The 15,446-nt window shown below is 41.6% G+C and overlaps 1 protein-coding gene across 7 annotated transcripts in view; it reads left to right on the plus strand.

The window, feature by feature from the left end:
- LOC142591373 (heat shock factor protein 1-like) overlaps positions 1-15,446 on the plus strand; it is a 170,120-nt gene that overhangs the window by 19,409 nt on the left and 135,265 nt on the right. Inside the window, exons 1-2 of one of the 7 annotated variants that reach the window (XM_075703722.1) lie at positions 7,860-7,947; positions 11,244-11,365. The exons of the other annotated variants lie outside the window; for them this stretch is intronic. The gene's annotated coding sequence lies outside the window, so the exon portion shown is untranslated. Of the gene's footprint in view, positions 1-7,859; positions 7,948-11,243; positions 11,366-15,446 lie in introns of those variants that run through there. 7 annotated transcript variants of the gene reach the window in all.

Here is a 15,446-nt window from a genome sequence, read left to right on the forward strand (position 1 = left end):
GTTCTCCCATGTCAGACCTTGAGGATCGCGTGACGCATACGTCATGGGCCCCGCCTTCATTTTTTTTTCTCTTCACTTTTTTGCAGCGCGGGACACTTCCGCTGACGGCGTCGCGTGGGAGCTGTTGTGATTGTCTCGTTTCGCGCATTGCACAATTTTTCACACTGTGCACGAGGGCACCCGACTAGTGGTCTACGCAAATACTGAGGCAGGCACAAACGGATTGCAGAGCATGATCCCGTGCTGGAACACAGCAGAACGTAGGCGCGCTAGCACGTGTATGTCATCCTCCGGCTTGGAGTGCAGTGGCTGTGAGGAGAAGGGAAATGGCATTTGGTTTTAAATTTCAGACCTTTCCGCAGCTTGTAGCAATGTAATACTTTGCAGACACGATTGTTATTGCGCATTGCATGCTCTGCGCTTGTCAGCTCAAAATGGCCAGACCTGGTGAGGGGCCCTTTAAACAAAAACTGCGGATCTTTTTCAGCTCCAGAAAAGAAAGAAAATTGGGGAGGTTCATACAGCAAACACTTGAAAATCCCAGAGTTTGTGAAGCAGTCAAACGTTCCGAAATGCAAGAATGTCCCATTCACCTTTGTCAAAGTTGAGAGATTGTTTTCCACCTGCAAGCTTATTTTGAGCAAGCAAATAGACAATCTTGTAACATCAAAACCTAGAAGTAATGCTCTTGTGTAACTGCCCTTATAACTTTTACAAAGATTTGTAAACATTCACTTTTCAATTTGTTATGGACAGATTTTAGCTTTTCTCATTAAAGGGACCCTGAAACAATTTTGACGATTTTCTACAAACGTACTGAGTTGTTAGAGTAGATCCTTCTGATCATTAATTGACGCAACTAAATGCTCCGCGTATGGCGTGTAATTTATTACAAGGTTTTAAAAATGCACATCGCTGCCGATCGCAGCACACTGCTCGACGGAATTTTAAGCCGCCCCTACCCATATGACGGAAATCGCCCATATGACGTCAGTGGGGTGAGCTATCCAATTGGCTGACCAGGGAGTGTGATCTATAATTTTTCCAACTTTATGGTAAACAAATTATGTTCGTCATAGTTGAAATGTTGGTTAATTTGTTTCTATAAAAAGAAAGTAACATAAAGAGAATGCACAAGAACAATTTTTCAGTACACTTAAGCACTTCCGGCACACAGCAAGTGTCGTCTGCTTGTGTTACAACATGCTCCGTCTTTGACGAGAGCTTCACCATCAGTGTCGGTCTGTCTTTTCGCGAGCGCTATGATTCGACTTTATTGCGTTGTGGACTGCAAACGTAGCGACTGGCAATATGTCAAGCTGCGACATCATGTCCCTCTGCAAGCCAGTAGATGAGCGGACTGGCTGCAGTGTATCGGACTGCCATTATCCGATCGGCGCCAAGATTTGCACGATTGCGGCTGTCACTTTACACCGGAAGATCACTAACCCAATAGCGTTTCACGAGTCCGGTATTAGGGTAAACTCAAGCGCAAGGGGACAGGGCCTGGCCGTGTTCCCTTGCGCTTACCAGACACGTTCGGCGCTGCGACAGAATGCTCGCAACACACACTGCTTCGATAGCTGTTGCTTGGAGTCGACGGCCAAGCGGCTAGCGGAGAGGTCTTACGTGGGTGGGGGCGGGCTCCAGAACAACCGGAAGTGGACGATCTGACGTCGCATCATGACGCAGAACCAGTGAAGGCGGAGCTTAGCCGCGATAGCTCGGTGAACGAGTTGAGGAGGAAAAGCATGGCTAGGGAGGAGGGCAACTTGTAATCGCTTGTAGCTCCATTAACACGTAACGCTTCACTTAAATTGCCGTGCGAATGTTCTACTTAAGCTGTACCCTACGCGTCTACAAAATTTGTCTGAACCGTTTCAGGGGCTCTTTAAGGGTTTACCAGGCATCTTTGTGTTTTTTTGTGCTTGCTCCACTCAGTGTGGCATTGTAAATGGGAAACTTTAGCGATTATACACTACCAGCTTATTGCATTAGAACAATTGTGTCAAACAACAGGCTGGCTGCAGTATACAGATAGACAGATGCATCCTCTCGTGTGCTCAGCTGTAGTGAAGCAAAGCATTAGGAAACATTGTGATGGCTTGCATAATATGGTTGCTGCCTTTAAGGCCTCACAAGTCAACACCTTCAGCTACTTCAGTTTTCATGCCGTGAAATTGAACCCTACACATTCAGTTCATAAAACAGGTTGTGGTTGGCAAATAACTTATAACGCCGATTTTGGCCCCTATTGTGCCTGAAATGATGCTTTAAGAGCCTGTTTTAGGCTCCTAAAAGTCCGTTTTCTAGTGCCTGAAAGTCTGCTCTTTCATTGTTACTGTAAACAAGGAGACTTGGAGTACATTGGTTCACATGATTTGTTGTTGCATGATCACCTTGCCTACACTCTTAGTGGACCTAGGTATTATATGAGGTTTAAATAAACAGCTTCAGAAACTAGTAATGGTTGCAAGTTTTCAGAAACTCTGCTCTAATTTGAATAATTTTATGACCACATCAAAGGGAAGTCAGGAAATTGCTTGAGTCAAATATCTTTTTTTTAACGACTAGGACACAATTTCTTTCAATGCTTCCGAGTTTGCTTCAATGTGTGTCACAGCCTTTTGCTATTTTCACTAACAGGATGCTGATGGTTTACAACATTTTCTGAAACACATGTACGATATTATGACGCTGCATGATCGCCTAGCCATTTATTTATGGGCAGAAATACTTGTAATTCAGTTAGAGTACGAAAACTATAGCATTGTTTCTTTCAGTGCAAAAATTTAAGGAGTAGTCACAGAAATATACAGTATAAAGAGTACAAAAAAAAATTAAAGAATGGAAAACTACTCAACAGGGGCCTCACATGGCCTAAAGTCTTCACACAAGTTATGACAATGTGTACAAGAGCAGTTTGTCAAGCGTGTCCTCTTTGTGGAGGCCACATGAAAAGTGAGCTTCCCAGCACGTCTGCTACTTCATTATAAACATTCCTTTCGCCTACATGCTTTGAATATTTTTCCTCAGTTTCCTTAAAGAGGATGCAGAGCTGAATGTTTTGGGGTCTCTGAGCTTCCCCTTGTCTTACAATTCACGAGGACTGCTTCAGGTGCTTTGCAAAAGCCCTTTTGTAAAGGCAAAATAAACACAAGTTGATCCCCTACTCAGCTTCCTGCCAACAAATTGGGTAACCTAATAGACAATGCACTCAGTGACAGCAGTATTGGAATAATCTTGTTCGAACAACTCGTCACATTCCCAACTTCCTTCATTGACAAGGCCGTTGAGCGTCACACTCAGATCTTTATATTTATCTTTGCACTGTGGTGGCTAACTCAAATACGTCTCAGAAGTCAGCTGGTGTAAAAAAAGAACACTAAGTTGCATATTTTTTAAACTGTAGTGATTTGTGTAGCGACTACAGTGACAGATGTGTTGGCTGTGGTACTGTAGTTCTTAGTTCTGTGTGCCATCTTTTTGGGTGATTAATCCGAATTCTTTCTACCTCTCCCTGCCATGACCTTTCTCTACATCATTTGCTCACCTAGCACCTTTCACTGTGCCGGCAACTGAGGGCCAAGTGGTTAATTGTGCAATTCATGAGGCAGGTAGTACCACCAGGATGGCTGATTCCTGTTATGGCGAGGAAGTGTTTTTTTTTTGTGTGTGTGTGTGTGTGTGTGTGTGTGTGTGTGTGTGCAGTGGCTCTTTAAAATGTGGTTGCAACCCTGGACTAGCATGCCTCACTGGCTTCCACATTTTCTTTTTTTACTTCTTTTCCCAACGAATTTCAAGTCTGAAAAGGGTAGGTACTTCAATTTCAACTGGGGAACTTAGATACAGGTGCTTGATGCTCTACCTTGTGCAGAACCCACTGCAAGGCCTTTGCACTGGCAAAGTGTTTGTGGTAATAATTAGCTGTCCATAGCCTAGCCAAGTTCCCTAGCGTTTTTTAGTATTAGAAATAAAATGAGACTAGGACAAAACACAAAGATTTTTTAGGCTCTGAAAATCTAATATAGGCACCAATATCGAAATGTATTTATAGGCATGATAAAGGTGTCACTAAACTGTCTTTAGACACATAGTTCATGCTTATATGTTAAATAAGCGTACTAAAATCGTAAGAAAAGGTGTCCGATGATTACGATACTCCTTCATGCAAAATTTGAGTGCAGCTCAGTACGTGTTTTCATTTCACAATATATTGAGCAAAAGAATTAGAGTCCGAAATCACTGTACTGACTGGCAGTGGGCCAGTGCCGTCAGCGTCTTCACAGAGGGAAGTGCTGTATGGGAACGCTGGCATGATGAGCAGCATCGGAGCCAGTTGTGGAAAAAGACGACAATGAATGCGTGAGCAGTGGCACGAGCGCGAGGGGCATTACGAGAGCACTGGCATGATGAGTGACATTGGAGCCAGCTGTGGAATAAGACGATGAACGCATAAGCAGTGTCATGAGTCTGTTCGCACGGTTACGCCGATGGACGCTGACGAGCCAGCTGTGGTAGAAGACGATGATGAATGCGCAAGCAGTGACACAAGCTTGTTCGAGTGGTTACGCCCCGGGGGCGCCGGTGCTCAACGCAGGAATGGGCGCCTAAGAGCTGGGCTCTAAAAATTAAGCATTTGCCCAAAGTTACAGTCTCTAGTGATAATGTGGGGTGATAATTTTTAAGTTTCCCAAATTTGTAAAAATTGCCTGTTGCAGATAACATAATTACTCCTTGAGCTGTATTATTCAGGCAGGTGTACATTACTTGCACGAGAAACCTAAACACATTTTCCATTAATTTAATAAAATTAATTAATTAACTTTAATTAATTTATGCCGCAAACGGTTAAATGTTTGGTCTCACTTTTATCCCTTGTGATCATGTCATCATCTCACTTTTATTGTCTTCAAATACATTTCACCCTGCTGAAGTTTGCCAGTTGACTGATAATTGCTTTAGTTCGGCAGGGCGGTGTGCACTGTACCAGTATCAGACTTGTGTGTAACAATTTACATGTAATCAATTAGTTTTGGTAGTATTGTAATGTAATGATTACTTTGTTTACTTGGTAATGCTCACTGTAATTCAGTTACTTTTTCCTGTAACCAAATGCATGTAACCAGTAACTCTATTGACGAGACATGCTGTTAACACTTTTAAGCATTTTAAATTTGGTGGAAGTTGCAGTAGAAGGCCTGTGGTGTGCAAGTGACATTTCCAAGGGCATGAAAACACGTGCATGGGTTATCTCCTTACTTTAATTGGTGCCCTGTAGCTACACCTCGATCACCTGAACATATGTATAACTGGCTTCCAGAGTTGAACAACTAGTTGTGCAAGCTCTCTTGAAAGTGCTTTTAAGTGGCCTTCATAGGCGGTAAAAGCTGCTACTGCTCATTTCTTCTTTGTTTAGTACAGTCTATGACTTCTCCGATATAGACAGGAGTTTATGGCCATTAAGCATACATGTTACTATCAGTCTGATATGTGGATCATATACATCTAATTTTGCAACACACGAACAGTATTTTAGGACTTATTAACATGCAGTTATTTTTAATTACACTACAGATTTGGCCACATTTTTGAAGAACTTGAACATCTGATGGTGTGTCCGCTACTATTCCCTACTTAAGTCTAAATGGCTAACGAGTGAAGGGCACTGGTAGGAGCTCCACCAGACATCTGTCAACAAATATAGCCAACACTTGTATGGTTATATGGTGATGACCAGTCCAGATGTTCATGCTGAGGAATCATCTGTAGACAATTTTTCATTTTTTCCCTGGCCTGACCGGGAGTGCCATCGCTTAGCCCCAGCAACAATGAAGCACTGTGGCTCCTAGAGGACCCACACGTGAGCATCACGATATTGAGTAACCACAACCTTGTGCGCAAGGAATTCGTATGTTACAATGCCACCCTTGCCTCCATCCTGCACGTCCATAGAGTTTTCGTTTGTAGCTGCTAATGTCTGCACAAGAAAACAAGGGAAGATGACCTACAATGATATTGAAAAGCAGTTAATGAAGGTAAACAATGTGTGAAAGGGTGCAGAGCATGCATTGATACAGCCAGACCAGGGGTGGTATTCTGTAAGAGTCCACCTAGTGGACAAGTCCACTTCTGTCTGATGTCATCAGAGTGCGTTCGGTTGTTCTGAACATCGGCACGAAGAACATACGACTTGGTGCACCCTGGAAGTCACCCGTGTCATTGTAAATTGAACAACATGCTGTTTAGCCATTTGTGGTTAGTTTTGTTCGTGATTTATTGAGGGAAGATCTGAAACAAGCTTGTTTAGGTGACTTCTAACAAAGTAATGTGTGTAAAAATTTTACTTTTACAAGCTTAAGACACGGTAGAGCGGTGTTTAACTTCATTTTATGATAATGTATCGGCTGCAATTGTAAGCGTATCACTAGGGGGCCACATTAGCGAACTGAACCGCAAAATGGCAGCCTCTATGCTTGTTAGAAACAGCTTACCACAAATCGTCGGCTACCGAGCATGGATAAACCCTGTAAACTGGCGGTCACAGTATTTCATGTTGATAGTTGCGGTCTTGATGCATTCTCTGACACTAGCATTGGAACTGAAACGCAAAATGACAATCTCTACGCTTGCAATGAACAGCTGATGCGGGATCGTCGGCTACCGAGTATGGATAATCCCTATAAACTGGCGGTCGCAGTATGTCATGTTGACGGTTGCTGTCTCAGTGCATTCTCCAACAGTAGTGCTGCAATTGTTGTCGCTGATCGTGCACAAAGCAATGTATGACTGGTTGTCAAGACTGCGATTCTTCAAGAGAACATGCAACTCCACTCACCTCTTGTACCACATCGACTGCTGCGTTGACGAAATGTGACATGCAATGGTAAGTCGGGGCATTGAACAGAGGGCACTGATATTGACTGTGCACACTAATCTTTATGCAGGCACACAAGTTGAAGAACAGTGTATGGCAAAGCATTTGTTCATGATGGTGAATAAAAGCGTCCAGTGGTGGTCTGTACGTTTTCTTGATTATTTTGTTCTTGTTTGCTGTCAGGTTTCCAGACGATCATGTTTGTACATCACAATGCCATGGCTCTGCGAGACATTGGCCCTCATATCAATTATTGGCAGCTAGAAATTATAATGAACTTTGTGGAAAAGAATCCACACCTTGTTAAATTATTGGGAGGTCTGGATGCAAAATTCACCGCTCAAAGGAAAAAGAAAATGTGGAAAGAGCTCGCGCATTTGCTCAATGATGCCGGGCCTCTCCTAAAGCTCATGGTGCAGTGGCGTTGTTGGTGGAACAAATGCGTCAGTCATGCCAGAGCTGACGCAGGCCACCTCTCTGCTGAGATGAAGCACGTAAAGCAGGCATGCATGCTTTTTGCTAACGTCTTGTTTCGAATATTTACACAAATCACATTGCAGGGCTACTGGCGGTGGCCTTCTAGGAGGAGCCAAGGGTCCGGTGCTCACCCCACTTGGCCCAGCAAACACAGTGCTGACGAGGCCTGCGCCTTTTATTCCCAGCGACTGTGAAGTGAGAATCCGCTTTGTTTCTTTTTATTCCTTTAGAAAGGCCAGGATTCGAAGTCGGAAACTCATCTCTCCTATTGTCCTCTATAACAAAGTGTGAAGGAAGGGCGTAATCTATTTTGTAAAGAAAATCTTTAGGCGATAAACGATGCTAGACCACCAGTTGCCGTCACAAATGTAGGCCTTGGAGGCATTGCTGTACCAGAAAGAGCAAAGCCTACTGTGTTGTGAAATATGCTTCGTCTTTTGTAACTTTTGCGACCTGCTTAACAATTTGTTTTGCGTAAATGCAGAGCAACTCGCAGCAGCCTGGCCCTTAAATTTTGGGTGGCCATCAAGTGGAGAGGAGCGGCACCTGGTGTGTGTGCTGTGGCACTACAGGAGGCACAAGTGGTGTCAGCTGTAAGTCTGCAGTTCATTCATGTAATTGTGACCTCACATGCGAAAAATGTGTGCATGTAATCTCAATAGAGCTGTAATAGTAAAATAGAAGCTCACAGCACTGGCCACACTGGATGAAATGCGCCTTGCAGTACTTAATGCACAGGAGAAATAAACGTGTTGAGTGAAAAATTGACACCACACAGAGAAGATGTACTCAAGAGAGTACTACTAATGCCAACTGATTATATTGCTGCTTGGTCAGCACGAGTGTGTACACATAGGCACAGCAAGAAAAACAAATAAGCACAAAAACCCTGTAGATCGCCAACTAAGCCGATGTGACGTTTCTTGTTTGGTGCACATGTTGACATTTGTTAGGCTAACAAGGAACCTATGTATCACGACATATTTCGGTTATGTGAATGTAATGTGTACTGTAAGTGCATAGTAAATGTTTACTGGTTAATTGTTGTATGAAAAAAAAAAAGAGTAACCTTCATTAGCGGTGCTGTGATGAAGAGACTATGCAAAACCTCTTTTTTAACTCAGAACATATTAGATGAAATGTGATGCCTCAGAATAAGAAATTTTATCAATAAAATAAGGTTAAACATAAAATATAATGCAAGATTTTAAGAGTGCAAACTCCGCATTACCCCACAATTTAATGTTTCCTCTCAGCTGTGGTGACATTGATATCAATGTGTTACACAGTTTTGTATGCTTTGTTCTTTATTTAGCTAATTTTTATGTCAGTGTTCAATAAGGATGCCTGAGAGTGAAAGAGGATTGGAGACAGGGCGCACAAAACATGCTAACAACCTCTACATCCTATTTCGGAAGAATATTGTAGGGATAATATGCATAATATGCTGGTAGCAAATATTTGCTTACTATGCAGGGGGGCGACTACTGCGCCAATTGCGCAATTTTGATGCAAACAGAAATTCTTGCGCTAAACTGCACCAAACACAGAAAATTGACTGAAATTGCGCCATACTGCACCAGAATGGCTTCAGCATGTGTGCAAAGTGAGCGGATTCGTTCTCTGAAAAAGAGAGTGCAGCCGTTTACATTCTGCACACCACGCGACGGCACCTCCTGCACAGTTTCTCTTAATTTTCGCGCTTATAACATGGACTTTTTGGCGCTTCTAGCTAGTAGGCAGTGCATACACTGCCACTTTCGGCATTAACACGAAGGGCTAATGTTTTGCACGACATGCATTCCGTAGCCTAACGACAAGTGATTATGTTAAAATAAGAATAGTGTAAGAGACAGGGAAAAACGAAGAAAAACACACACTGTTTACATGTGTATACTGTTGTTTGTCCTCCTCTCTTGCATTGCTGTCTTAACATGACATACCAACATGCCCAAGTGTTCACCCTTCATAGCAAGTGATTAGATGTGAAAGGCACGTGAAGTTGATTTGTCCAAATTTGGCCCATTGATTAATAGGAAAACTGAAGGCATACTAGCAATATTTGTTTGGGTGGCACTTTAACCTTGTGGAACTTTTCTTAAACACTAGGCACACAGGCATAGAAACAGTCCTGAGAAAAAGGTCTGTCAGCAAGGTGTGCTATACATTTTCAGCAGATATACTTGCTATCATTTTCACGAAACAGCAAGAACTGTGCCATTTTGTAAAAATGCCTATGCTGTATGTCGTTGTGTTGTAATATCAGAATTTTGCACCAAGGCAATTATTTGTTAACATACTTTTTTTATGTCTTCTTGGGGATTCACTTATGAGACAGGTTATCTGTAACGTACCATTGCAACTTCATCGATCACTAGGTGCTTGGTAAAAGTCCAAGCATTCACATTGACGAGGCAGTCAAGTTTGGAATTTTCAGCTACAGCCAGGCAATGCTTTCTCAATAAATCTAGACTGCTTCAAATAGAATATGGGGTATAAGGAGCATATGGTGACGTAAAATGTAGTTGGATGAGGCGTCTGAGTAATGCATGTAACAGTGCTGGCCATTTGTGGGTATGTTATATTCTGTGTGCACTTGAGACTACTGCTTCACGTTACAGCTACTCTCATTTGAGCAGCACATCTAGATTTCAATTTTAATGGGAGTGGTGAAAAGTCAAACAAACTGAACAAATACTTTATGAATAGCCTGTTATTGAATGGTAATGCTACCAGTCTTGTACGTAATCACTGCAACTGGTACTTTTATGGTTCAGGTAGCTTGCATTTTTAGTAATGTGGCAATACATGAATACAGAACTCGTCCAGAAATTTTTTTATGTTCAGCGGAACAGAAGTCATTGTGAAAACCATTTGGATGGTATGCAGTGTCACTGCCGGGTAGACAAACCTAAGGTATGCTAGCTGCCCACAAATAGTTAACAAGAATTCCTGAAGCATTGAATGAAAGCAACCAGGACACATTCTTAATGTACACCTGCATAGTACTTATTCATTGCGCATTTGAAAAAATATTGCACCAACTTTCAATCGTGCATGTACGATTATGTGGTAACTTGTTAACAAATTTTGCCTATGCATGAACCTAGGAGTGTGTTCTATGGGTCATATGTCACCTTTTTTAACTGGCAGAGCTTGATATGAAAAATTCATTTTAGACAACTAGCAGAAAGTCTAAGAAGTGAAATTGCCATGACTGTAATGCCATAGATATAATAATGCAAAACCATGTCACACATTTGAACAAGACAAATATCATTTACACAACACATACATTTATGTAGCCTAGTCGTATTATTACTTTCATGACCTCATGTAAAGGGGTTGTTGGCTGAGCATTTGTCCATACTAGTTGCTTGTCTGTATGAGTTATAGTAATTAATTAAAATAATTATTAAAATAGAGTGAGAAATTTCCAAAAAAAAGTACCTGAACTTTACATGCTATTATGGACTGTTGGGCCGTGGGATGCTGTGGGAAATGTATATATTACAAGAAAGGCTAAATGCACAGCACAAACATTGGACTTCACATAAATGAAACAATGTGCTCCATTAGTAATGGGGTTGTAAAAGGAACCTTAATTTCCAGTTTCGTGCATTTCTTTAATGATTGCAAGGTCTCTGCTACTCATCTAAGCGAGAACACAAAGTATTCCTGCTTCCACTGATCAATGCACTTTATTTGGTATATCAGTTCAGGTATGAAAGGTATGGACAGTCACATACAATATCAAACCTGGTGCAAAAAGAGACTTATATTACCTTTTCTTTTTGCTTCCGTAATTGTGCTACTCCTCCTGAAACAGCAAGGTTATTTTTTGGTAGTCGTGTAGCTTACAAGCTAACCTGCTTCGCAAATTATGCAGGACCTCCAAGAGCCACAAAGAACAACCTGCTTCAGCAGGCTGTTGCCAACACTACAAAAAGAGTGAGCATTGCAGTAGCAAGCAACAAAGCATCGGAGAAATTATTGGAGGAGTCCTGCAAGGTAAGGTGGCACTGCTGCTGGAGGGCATGCAGGTAATTAAACCTGACCAAAGGAATTTTTAATGGTGCCAAGTACCGGTATGTAGCTGGTGAATTTAAAAAAAATTGAGGAAAAAAGTCCTTGTAGTAATTATCACAATTCACACTAGTAACTGAAGTGCAGAGGAGAGACAGATAGCCAGTGCTCTTTGTCGTGTAAGTAACGTTTGACATGAGATGTAATAATTGCCCCTTTTTTAGGCGATTCTGGAAAGCATTGCATTTTTACTGAAGGTGTAAACGTACCAATTTACTTAACAGAACCAATTTACATATTATATGCTTGCTTAATTCCTTAAAAAGCGGTATTGAAGGCTGGCAATAAAGTGCTAGTAGTACATTAGCATTTGGTTTCCCTCTTGCGACATGTTCTGTTCAATGCATTGTTATTCACCAACGTATAGCCAGCATAAGATGTACATATTTGTACAATGCAAAGTGATTAGGGTGATAGCATATGAGCACTTCGCAGGCTCCAGTAAGAGTTGTCTGCAAACTTCTGTAATCAGTTCATAAATACTTTGTGGTGCACCTACATAAAAGTCGCCATACATAAGGATAGCTTTAGCGCTTCGAAACAGGCTGATGTTATTCTGAATTTAATATGCTCCATTATTTTCCACAGCTCCTCTGTGAGCCCCAGTGCATCTATGCCTCCTTTGGCATGGCTGAAAACGTTTGGTAGTGACTATCGTGACGGGGCCCGGCACTTTAACATCTACACTGCAGTGACGGGGCCCGACTGCATTGAAGCTTCATTCCATTATGCTCCATTTGGTTATACAAAAGCGGGCATTAAGAATCATGACGCACTCGAGAACCGATACACCCATCAGGCCACTGTTCAATCAACTAAACATATTGCCATTCGATCTTGTGTGCGAGCATAAAACAGCTAGCTTAGTAAACAGTGTTGTGAAATGTAATCATCCTTTCCCTGTGTCCATATTTTTTTGATCATCGCTTGTTACCAGAAGTATACTGCCGCTGGAAATTTCAAGCTGCCTCCTGTACATAATGTATATGGCAAAAGACTACTTGAATTTGTTAGAGTTAAGACATGGAACAACCCCCCCCTCCATACCCTCCAAAATAAGAAACACAAAATTTTGCCAAAGCACTATTTATTAGCTATAAACCACTGATTTTGTGCCTGTATCCTTGCTTGGCATTCTGCTGTTTGCGGTTTGATAATTTATGTAACTGATCATAATTTTTATGCATGTCATAAAAAAATTCTTTTTTTTTCTGTTTTTAATGTGATAATGTGTTGTATTCATCCCTTGTATTGATCCCCCCTATGCTTGTACCGATTGCCTATCATATTTCGCATATTCGGACCCATCCACTAGCCTGCGGCTATTGGGTCCTCCAGTCTTTTGCGTATGCACTGTAACACCTATGATGATAATAATAAAGAAAGAGAGAAAGAAAGTTCACTAGAATGGAAAGGGAACGGTAAAAAGCATATTAAGAAAAGGCATGGCCTATGTTCATGCTTGTGTAGTACCAGACAATGAATATTCTACTAGATTGAGAAAACGAAGCAGCTGGTAATTGCTCGCTTAGAAGACCGATAAACATACAGTGCAATGAAACTTGAGAAATAATTGTAGTGAAGCTTGCAATACTTTAGAAGAAAAGGAAAAGAAAAGACACTGAATCGTCACGACGCCACATCACAAGCCGCCATAGGCGTCAAAGCCTAGCTATAACGAAATTATCTTTGAACAGCTCTGATAGTGTTCATGTAACAATGGTTGCTTGCTTACTGTCAAATGCTCATATACTGCAGCATAAACTCATGGCACGATGCGAAAACACGCTCGCAGCGAAAGCGAAACATTGTGCGCGGACATGCATGCAGATGCGCAGTCGGTCACGCGAACCCGTGTGATCGCTGCATTGAAGCTTCATTCTGCTTTGCTCCATTTGGTTACAGACAGCTCACTATAAGAACATATTTCACATAGTTCTCTCTCAGTGACTGCCTACCTTTCACGCAAGAAACCGGTTCGAGGGAATAGATTGCGGCGACCGCGTGCAGTGTTACTGCACGTAGTAGGTAAAGAGATAGCGTCTGTAAACAATTCTGTGCTTTCTGTTTGTCCAAGATTATTATTTTAAAGGTAAAATACTTCTGTTATTTCGAGAGTACTTGCAGAAACGTCCAGGAGGGCTCCCGAGTAGTATCTTTATTTAGCGCCGATAGCCAAACCTACGCGGAGCGCGCCGCGTTATCCCTCAGACTACGCAAGTGAGGTGCTTCCGACAGATGGCGACTCCGTATGTCCTCACCCCCATAGTTGTATGAAACTCTATGCTCGCCCCCAATACCCACATCTTTATAGTGATGGCCCCGTCGCTACAGTGTTGTTGTTATAGTGACGGGCCCCGTCACTGTAGTGCAGATGTTTCAAGTACTGGGCCCCGTCACTGTAGTCACTAGCAACACGTTTTCTTCTGAATAGGAATCTTACACTTGCAATGGGGCTATAAGTCCAAAATGTGAGATACTTTCTCGAGATCTCTTGTTCCACATTATGCCTGTGACAGCACCAGTCTTTTAAGTGGTTGTGCTTCCCCACATTGAACTATTATTATTGGTGCGTTTGTTTTGAAAGCATTTATACATTTGACAAAAAAGTGAAAGATGTGCAAGTAGAACAGTGCAACACTGTTTCAACTAGCTGTTAGTCGCATAGTGATCTGTATACGAATAATGTGCACATCACAATGTGACTTTGTGATTACAATCAATTGAATGCATTTGTTTCTTACCTATAGTCACATGATAGCTACACTCTTAAGTGTGTGGTGACATTGTTTTGTTTTAAACTGCACATTTTTTATTCTGTGGAAGTGATTTAATCTGTATTGATGAACATGTAAAATGTTGATATGTGCCTGTTTACTACATTTTTCTGGCTCTTGTACTCTGAAATGTCAGTCCCGCTTGTATATGTGCCCTGCGAAATTGATGTTGAATGTGAACTTTTCCCAGGACGTGCATTCTGTTGTTGATGTCCCCTAAGAAATGTAATAATGTGGTTATATTGTGTTTTGTTTAAATGTTACCCTGTTCACACAGGTATCAAATGCCATGCATGTAGCTGAACATCTGCACCAGAACACGTATTTCATCCATCTGGAATGACTGTTAAGACTGCTTACCCCTGCAAACAAACAATTTGCCGCCAACACAACATCATTGTCATGATTTATTAACCATTATAGGGCCCCTTTTGGGTTATTACACAAGAAAGAGGGGGGGGGGCGCAAGAACACAGATACAAAGTAAATTCATACAAAAAATTCGTAAAAAAGTGTGTAACTTTTATAACTCCAACCACGCATCTGACATTATCGTGGTCTCACAGATGGGCCAATAAGGAAGAATTGATTGGGTTGATTGCTTTGCTCTAATTCATTTTTTTATTATTTTATTTATGAATTCACATGTGTCCGTAGCAGCATGTGGCACAGTTAAAATATTGATGACAAATTTGATGCAAAACATTTGGACGGAGTAAAATGTGATTGCATCAGAAATTTCTACGAACATGGTATTGTCGTGAACGGAAAAAAAAAAAACTTAAAATGCTGCATTACAACAGAGACGGATGACCAGAACATTACATATGACAATGTGAGGTACAGCCGTCATCTTTATGAAAGGTAACACGCGGGCATGCGCCAGATAGCCTCGAAGCTTACATGTGGTGTGTTGCCACGGCAAGATGCGAAACGAAAAGGAAAGAGCAGTGCCACTCCTTCTACTGCTTGCACCCCTTCTTGCAGTTTTCCTTCTTTTTTTTTACCACTTTATGTTATTATAATATTAAGCTTTTCAATACACAGCTTGTGCCACTAGTAAAACAAATAAATAACACCAGCAATTTGAATATGAACAAACATGGCAGTTGCAATATGGTGATGGGACAATGTTAGCATCAGAAAAATGCATGAATGAACACAGACTGCCCAGTGTTCATGAAGAAGTCCATAACAACGGAATAAAGTTAACTGCAGAAATGAGAGAA

The sequence above is a fragment of the Dermacentor variabilis genome, chromosome 1 (assembly GCF_050947875.1).
Source record: "Dermacentor variabilis isolate Ectoservices chromosome 1, ASM5094787v1, whole genome shotgun sequence".
Lineage (NCBI taxonomy): Eukaryota > Metazoa > Arthropoda > Arachnida > Ixodida > Ixodidae > Dermacentor > Dermacentor variabilis.